Source organism: Eschscholzia californica, unplaced genomic scaffold, assembly GCF_041429995.1.
Source record: "Eschscholzia californica isolate CP2 unplaced genomic scaffold, dmEscCali1.0.p SCAF_1, whole genome shotgun sequence".
In the NCBI taxonomy this organism is placed as follows: Eukaryota; Viridiplantae; Streptophyta; class Magnoliopsida; order Ranunculales; family Papaveraceae; genus Eschscholzia; species Eschscholzia californica.
In genome coordinates this window covers 40,132,701-40,141,937 of record NW_028238198.1, presented here as the reverse complement: position 1 = coordinate 40,141,937, position 9,237 = coordinate 40,132,701, and the positions used below count along the sequence as shown (strand labels likewise).

The 9,237-nt window shown below is 36.1% G+C and overlaps 1 long non-coding RNA gene across 1 annotated transcript; it reads left to right on the top strand.

Annotated features, from left to right (window-relative positions):
* Positions 1–355: 355 nt before the first annotated feature.
* On the top strand, positions 356–8,496 carry LOC147566792 (uncharacterized). The gene is made up of 3 exons (XR_015238020.1): positions 356–442; positions 571–618; positions 8,401–8,496. It is a non-coding gene; the product is annotated as an uncharacterized LOC147566792 (long non-coding RNA).
* Positions 8,497–9,237: the final 741 nt, after the last annotated feature.

Below are 9,237 nucleotides of genomic sequence, written 5' to 3'. Positions count from 1 at the left end.
AACCGAATCCTTCGAATATATTTATGGATAGGCCTAAAAAGTTGGTAACCGAACCGTTGTAAAGCCCTAAACATCAAGGGTGCTTAGAAGTTCTCATCCATGGTTACTTTAAATATTGATTTGTAACATCCCATGTTTTCAGTACATCAATGAGGTTGATGAGGGACTATTTGGCATTTAGACTAAGTCAAAACAGAAGCTAAATCAACAAATGTTGTAGATTTTCTGTAATCTGGTAGAATTTAGGGTCTGTTTTGCGATACGGTTGAAACTGGAGGACCAAAGTGTAATTTCGGCAGATTTAAGATGGGAAGAAAAATACCAGATTTTATATCCCTCTCTGGCTCGACGGAAACTATGTTAGGGTTTTTCTTCAAAAGGAATCTGATCAAAAAGAGAATTTCAAGTGGATTTCATAGGGAGAATTTGATTTCTTTATCAAGTAAGTGTTATTGGAAGTTATGATCTTGGTTTCATCATGAATTTAGTAAGAAATTTCTGTTTCTATGTCTAAAACTCTATGTTTCTGTATTTTGAGTTTTAATGGAGTCTTTGGTTTTGAATTTATAGAAATTGGAATGGGTTTCATTAAATGAGAAGCTAAACATCCAAACTAAGGTAAGAAAACTTAGATGGTTATTGAAGAATTTGTGGTTTTTTGGGTTTTATAATGAAATTTTTGAAGACTTTCCTTACATATATGTGTTTTTTTTTTAACTTACATATATGTGTTGATGGTGAGATTGGTATTGAGTTTAGTTAAGTTAAGTGTTCTTAACTTATACATGAAGATGTAAGGAGTTGATATAGCTAGGACCAGTGTTGTACAAATCGTATGATTTGCATCGCAAATCGTACTCTTTAAATCGAATCGTTTGTAATTCGATTTGAATCTAAAATTGTAAAAAGCCCTGGATCGTGCAATTGAATTCCAAAATCGCAAATGGAATCGTGAATCGTGGGATTCACAATGAATCCCACGAATCATATTTGAACCCAGATTTAGAAGGCTTTTGGAGAAATATGTTTCCCGCTGGAAACTAAAGAGGCGGAAGGAAATCTTTTGAGTAAATAAGAAAGTATCAAGAAAAGAAAGCAGAAAAGAACAGAAACAAAGACTTACTTGCTTCAATTTCATCTTTCTTCAAGCAACCGAGAATAGTCCAACACCAAAAACTATTAACAAGGTAGGGTTTTTTCATCTTTCTTCTTCTTTTTCTTCTCTCAAAAACCCTAGCACCTTCAATCTTTCTATTTTCTGATATTTGTTCTTCTTCTCTCTCTAGATCGTCTGAACTTGTTCTTCTTCTCTCTCTCTTTAGAAACGAATTTCTCATTCTCTCTCTAGAACCAGGGTGGTGGCTGACATTTTTAGGGCCCAGTGCAAAATTTCAATTCGGGCCTTTTATACAAAATCGAGGTAAAAAAAATTACATGCGAAGTAATAAGAGCAAAATTGAAATAATTACATGAAAAACGTTATAATAAGTCAATAAACTCTAATGAATGGGGTTGTTTGTCCAAACCAAATATAAGTCTCATAATTTGTACTCCTATAAGATTTTACAAAAATTAAAGTTTCTTTCACATAATCTGAATAAAGGTTTGGAAAAATAAATTGATAGAGAAAATTTATATAAAGATTTGAAAGTGGGGGAAAGAGAGTAAGTGAGAGAGTTGGGTATTACAACTTACAAAAACATTGTAAAAATACTCTTGATGGGAGTTGAACCTAGGATCTGCTAGGCCCTAACCCAGCATCGTACTAGCTAAGCTACCATCCATTTACTTCATTATATTGCATCTTCTTTGTTAAATAAGTTAGATAGGCCGTCTAGAGGACAAATTGGCCCTTGTGGTTGGGAGGCCCAGTGCAGGCGCCCTGCCTGCCCTGGCCCATCCATGGCCTTGTTTAGAACCAGTATGTTTTCTCATCTTTAATCTTTTTACTTTTTGGTTTTTATTACTAATAGTTTAATATTTTAGTAGTTATTGATTATTTAACCAGTTGTCTTTACTGTTTTTACTTTTTTAATATTATTAATATTTTAATAGCTACTGATTTTGTAGTGATATATTTTACAAACTTTATTTACAGTATCTCTTGAGTGGTAATAATAAGACTTTTATCTTTCTTTTATATTATAATAGAATATAATAGTGAATACTGTCATAGACTCATAGTGATACGTTTAATTTTTATGGTACGTAGTTCAACATGAAAGCAAAGGAGGGAAATGATGATCTTACATCGGAGCATTGTATTCCTATAAATGGAAACAATAATCACGTCAAGTGCAACTATTGTGCTAAAGATTACTTGGAGGAGTTTATAGGATGAAACACCACCTAGGAAGAACTAAGAAGAGCGTCGTTGCTTGTAATAAAAAATCCAGAAGAAGTCTATGAAAAATTTAAGAGGATGTTGAGTGATAATGCAAAAAAAGAGATTGAAGAAGAAGAAACATTTGAGCCTGATATAGAGATACTTGATTCTAAGGGAAAAAAGAAAGCAACTATGGATGATCACGGAGTTGTCAAAAAGCAAAACACTATTAATGCAATTTGGAAGAAGGGTGATAGAGATAACTGTTGTGCCAAAATATTCAGGTTCTTTTATGCTAAAGCTCTCTCATTAACCTTGTGAAAGACGTCTATTTCAAAGAAATGATAGATGAGGTTAGTTGTTCTGGTCGTGGACTTAAACCACATTCGTTTCACGAGATACGAAATATTAATCTAAAGAAAGAGGTGGAAACGATAAGTGAAAGAGTTGGGATGTATAAGAAAGAACAAAAGAAGGTGGGGTGCACTATAATGTCTGATGGGCGGACAAATGGAAAGAAAAGGTCCATCACTAACTTCTTAGTGAATAGTCCAATGGGCTCTGTTTTCTTGAGATCAATTGACTCATTTGACATATCCAAGAATGTCGAAAATTTATTCAAGTTGTTAGATGACGTTGTTAAAGAGGTGGGTGAGGAAAACGTTGTTCAAGTAGTAACTGATAGTGTTGCAGCGTATAACAAAGTTGGACAGTTATTAATGGAGAAGAGGAAACACTTGTTTTGGTCCCCTTGTGCGACACATCTTGTGGATCTTATGTTTGGTGACATTGGGCGATTGCCAATGCAAGCATCTGTGGTTGCAAAAGCCAAGAGGATATCAATCTATATATACAAACATACATGGGGGTTGAATCTAATGCGTGTTCACACGAAAGGAAGGGAGCTTTTGAGGCCAGCTGTTACAAGATTTGTCACATGTGTTTCTTACATTGAAAAGCATACATGAGCAAAAATTGGACTAGGGGAAATGTTTGCTTCATCAGAGTGGAAGAAGTACCCTTTTTCAAAAACTAGTGAAGGAGTTGAAGTAAGAGATATTGTATTAGCAAATAATAGTTTTTGGCCTGGAGTGTAATTCTCAATCAAATGTACATCTCCATTGGTGAAAGTTTTATGTCTTGTCAATTCCGATTGCAGGCCATCAATTGGTTATATTTACGAATTTATCTATGAATAGAGCTAAGGAGAAAATAGAGAAAAAAATTGGCAAAGTAAAATCTAGATACTCGAATGTGTGGAAGATAATTGATGAGCGTTGGAATCTTCAACTCTCATAAGCCATTACATGCTGCAACTTATTTCCTAAACCCTAAATTGCATTGCAGTGGTGAGTTTAATCCAGGTCAAAAGATTAAAGAGGGTTTATATGACACAAAAGAAAGAATGTGTCCTAATTTAAGGGAAAGAAGACTTGTTGATTCACAGATTGATAAGTTATCAAGAGCAAAAGGATCATTTGAAAGAGAGATGGAAAAAATTTCAAGAGCCTCATGGCAACCAGGTTTAACGTTTAAAAATTTCGTATATAGTTGCTCTATGGTGGGAAAGTTATGGAGGTCATCGCCCAGAACTGCAACGATTGGCAATTAGAATACTAAGCTTAACTTGCAGTGTTACGGAATGTGAGCGAAATTGTAGCACATTTGAATAGGTAATACAGTATTTACAATAGCTAAGTAGCAAATAAGTTTCAAATTATAACTCTACACTTCGAATTGAATCTTTACTCACTCACATATGCGATTTTAGATACACACAAAGAAAAGAAACAAGTTGGAACAAAAACGCTTGAATCTCTTGTATTTGCGAAGTACAATCTTAGACTGGAGGAACAACAAATAAAAAAAAAAGAACAAGGAACATATCCTATTTCTTTATTAGACATGGAGTTTGATAATGAGTGGATAACTGAGAAAGAGGGTCATGCACTCCCAAAAGACACAACATAAATTGACATTGGAGATTGTTTTCTTGACACAGAAGGAGCAACTCTTCGAAGACGACGACGCAAGTTAAAATACAATTATGATTGAAATTTGTTTCACATCTATAAATCAGCTTATCAAATACCTTTATTTTAGGTACAGGACCAAAAAACTTAACAAAGTGGATTAATCCTGTTTTCGCCCCCAATTTGTGACCAACTGGCCGTTTTGGCCCCCATAAGTGTCCGACAGTTCGTTTTGGCCCCCAAAAGCCAAAAAATTTTAAACTTTTCCAACTCTACCCCTGTAGCATTTTTGTAAATAGATTATTGTGTTATTATTATCCACATCATCTTCCACCTCCTACCTTCACACTATCACTCCTCCATATCATCTGTCTTTCTCCACCTCACCAATTCTTCCTCACAAGATCGCCGACAGAAGGTCGCCGACGAGCAACTTTCTCCGAGGACATTTATTTATTTTTCAGTCATAATACCTACCATCAAAATACAAAGTAAACTCCAAGAGGCCTAACACCCAAACCAGCAATTTCATATATGATTCTTTCTTCTTCATCTCTTTAAGTTATCCAAGGTTACCACAAACCACAGCTATCTCTGAGTTCAAATTACAAACCCTAACACCCACATCAACAATTCTGGATCTGATTTTCTTTCTTCCTTTCTTTAACTATCCAAGGTTACCACCAACCACACCCTTCTTTGAATTCAAAACAAAACACCCAACAAAACCAGAAGGGAATCGACAAGTTACCTTGTTAGATAGAACTCACTTGGACAAAAATAAACCCTTGTTTTGAATTATTATGTTATTATTATCCACATCATCTTCCACCTCCTACCTTCACACTATCACTCCTCCATATCATCTGTCTTTCTCCACCTCACCAATTCTTCCTCACAAGATCGCCGACAGAAGGTCGCCGACGAGCAACTTTCTCCGAGGACATTTATTTATTTTTCAGTCATAATACCTACTATCAAAATATAAAGTAAACTCCAAGAGGCCTAACACCCAAACCAGCAATTTCATATATGATTCTTTCTTCTTCATCTCTTTAAGTTATCCAAGGTTACCACAAACCACAGCTATCTCTGAGTTCAAATTACAAACCCTAACACCCACATCAACAATTCTGGATCTGATTTTCTTTCTTCCTTTCTTTAACTATCCAAGGTTACCACCAACCACACCCTTCTTTGAATTCAAAACAAAACACCCAACAAAACCAGAAGGGAATCAACAAGTTACCTTGTTAGATAGAACTCACTTGGACAAAAATAAACCCTAAACAAAATAAAATCAATTTTGATTGGTTGTCCATTAATCTGGCATGAAATTCGCCAAATAAGAAGGAAGTAGATAAACTGAACAAAAATTACACAAAACAAAATCGATTTCGGTTGGTTCTCCATTTACATCCACATCGGTGTAAGAGTGATGGCTAGGATGTAAAAATACTCTTTGATGGAGATTAGAAAGTGTTCCTGGAAGAGGAAAATGGGAAGGGTAATGAGGGTTTAGGTCCTTGTGTTTTGGGCAAATCGATTTTAACTGCCAAATCTCGGATCTGAACTTGTACAACTAGGTTTGCGTGTTTTTGTTTTGCCCTCGCCGCCAACCCCTCCAAATCAAAGAAAACAAAGTAATGGTGAAGCTTCTGATGGTGGTGAAAAAATATATTGCAGGAGATCATGGCGTCGTGGGCTACAAGAGGTGATGGCTTATTAGGCAGTGATGGTCGTGGAGAAAACAAAAAATAAAATTGAATGAGTGAGGAAGAAGTGGTGGGTTGGAGAAAGAGAGACGGTGTGGAAGAGTGGTAGTGTGAAGGGTAGAAGAGGGAGAAAACAATGTAGATAATAATAACACAAAAACCTAATTACAAAATGCCACAAAGGTAGAGTTGAAAAAGTTTAGAAAAAATTTGCTCTTGGGGGCCCAAACGAACTGTCAGACACTAATGGGGGCCAAAACGGCCAATTGATCACAAAATTTGGGGCCAAAACGGAATTAACCCTAACAAAGTCAACGAAACGAAAAGGCAAGGAGAAAGAACTTATTGACGAAGATGAATCTTCAGAGTCAGATAATGATGCACCTAATGAAGTCCTAGATTTGGATATTATTGATCTTGATAATGACAATGAAGAATGGAGAAGAAAAACATCTTACATTTTATTTATTTTTAATGAATTTATGATATACAATTCTTAGTTTCGAGTTAGAGATACATTGAACTAGAGCTATTATATTTAATAAATATATATATATATATATATATATATAAATGTTACGATTTTTGATTTACAGATACGATTTAGTAAATTGAAAAATGATTTGCGATATGATTGACGATTTGACAACATTGGCTAGGACTCAGAACAAAATAGTGAATCAACATATTCCGATCACAAAACTGCTCACAGTTCTAGTGTTTAGTTAGTCCTAGAGGTTTTTTAAGAATTTTGAGTCTTCAACAATACTGTATCTCGTCTCGTGAAGATTCCAGAAAGGTATAATAATAGTTATTTGGAGTTCGGATGACAAAAATTTGAGCGTTAAAACACTCAGCGACAGTCAGAAAAATAGATGCGCTATTGCGAATATTTTATAGTTTTCAGAGATGTTTTAGTTGGAATTAAGAGAAACCGCCTGAGAGCAGAACATTATAAATGAGATAAACTTTCCAACGACTTGAGAATGGGTTGAAACAGATCAACGATGAGAGAGTTGTGTCTGTTATAGTGCATAGTGCGTTACTAGGAAACATCTAAGGTATTTTGCTAATATAGAAGATAATTTAATCCGAATTTGGCGAAGACATGTAATAACCAAATGTAAAGGACATGATCATCTCTCAGGTGGTGTATGATTGACCTTAGATGGATGTGGCTATGGAAGTTAGAGTTGGTGAAATTGCTTTTAGGTATTAAGTTTCATTGTTATCTTTAAACTATTCTTTTGTTGTACGAAGGTTCTTATCAAAGAACCTGATGGTTATTTCTTTTGTTTGTGGCTTTGATAGAGGGGATTAGAGCTTGTTGTTGATGATCATGCTATAGTTTTGGCGGAATAGAATTACCGCCAGGTAGGGGTTCAGAATCCTTTGTCTATCATGTTTTCCTAGATATGAAATATGCTAGATCTTATAGTTATATATGCCATTATGACTAGAGTTTAGGTATCATGCAGATCGATTTTTAAATGATGAATTGAAAGATGATTAAATGGTTTTACTGTGATATGAGAAATATTTTTGAACTGTTTTTACTATGATCATGAACTACATGGAATTTGCATGTTTGTACCGGCTTCAGATTATGTCAACCTAAGGGCATGAGCCATAAAGGTTAGGATGACATATTGACATGGGCGTAACTCGTGTGAGACCGGTGAGATGGTGCGACACTAGTCATGAGACCCGTGGGAGTGAAGTGTTCCACTCGCTCGCCATTGGTGTTCGTGCCTCCAGCTCGAGGCTTAGGGTTGTACTCTGACCGCTTGCCTGGGTGGTGACATTGATTGAGATCCCTCTGCTTTGTGCGATATGACTCTTGGTCGTTCCATTTTCGTGTTTGATAAGATAATGAATTGAACAAGGTCACACTAGATGCATGATAGGGTACCGAAGAGAATAAGGTTCAGGTCCTCCCATGGGTATCGGGGGACGACTCTATTATTCGAACTCGATGATATAAAACGTATTAGGTACTTAAGGTATATACGTATCATGAGGTAAACTCTTTAATGATTGCAGAGTCCCTTGACGGGAAGGTGACTTACCAACTAGGGGTAAGACGCTTTTGAGGAGATGTTAGCGCATTAGCTAGTGCCGAAATGAGAAGGTACAATCTAACGCACTATAGATTCTTTTAAGGCGACTCTCTCTTAATTGGGAGCGCACCATGGGTGGGCAGCTAATCACTGCTATTATTTGCTAGATGTAAGGGAATTTTTTTTGTAAATAGTAAATACAACTTTAATAAATCGTTTTGTCATACTTTTTTTAACTTATAAAATAAACTTTTGAAAACGTGATGGATTTGGATTGGTCTTCTCCCAGAATAACTCATGTCAGTGATTTATCTAGCCCCTACCAGTTGTGCAGGTGCTTCGTCGTAGCCTTGAGGAGGAGTGTGTATTCCGACTGGTGATCTTGTTTGACGAGGCTAGAGACGTTATGTCGTTTTCTTTAGTTATTTGCTCAGTGGCTTTTCGTTATTTCAAAGTTACGTAGTTATTGTAAAAATCAAACTCGAATATGTATATACGTAACACTTAGACTTGTATATAGGTCGTATGGTTGTTTAGGAGACTTTTGTGGTTTTTTTGTGGTTCGGATTCCGACCCGAAGTTATGTTGAGTTAGTTTAGCTTCCGTTCTATAGTTTTATTTTGTGTATGCCAATGTATGGTTTGCATGACAGGTTTTATAAGTGTGACTAGTTCGATTTACAGAAGAGACTCTGCCAGATTTTGTCTCGTCTGTGAATCGTCGGGGCGTGTTCGTGTCTATTTTGATTTTTGAGACACGAGGTGTCACATTGATTTCCAAATAGCCCATGATTCTGACTAGTCCCCTCAGTGTGTTCTCAATTTTGTCTTATTTTTCTTTAAGAACGAAATACATATCCCCGAGACTTTTTAGGATGTCAAGATATCGCAGCCTAAAGTTCACGTAAAATTGTTTTGATTTAGGCTTCCGTCTTGAGTAACATTATTTGTTTTGGTACTCTTGGCTTTCACTAGGGGTGTACATTCAGTATCCGAACCGACCAATCTAAACCGATTTAGGTGGTTCGAGAACCGATTCAAAGATGTTCCGGATTGGCTCGGCTATTAAAAGCTCAAAACCGAGGCCTTCAGATCGGTTTATGGATGAGGTTGCCCGATAACCGAAGCAATCGAACCGAACCGGTATTTAACACTTTTAAGCTT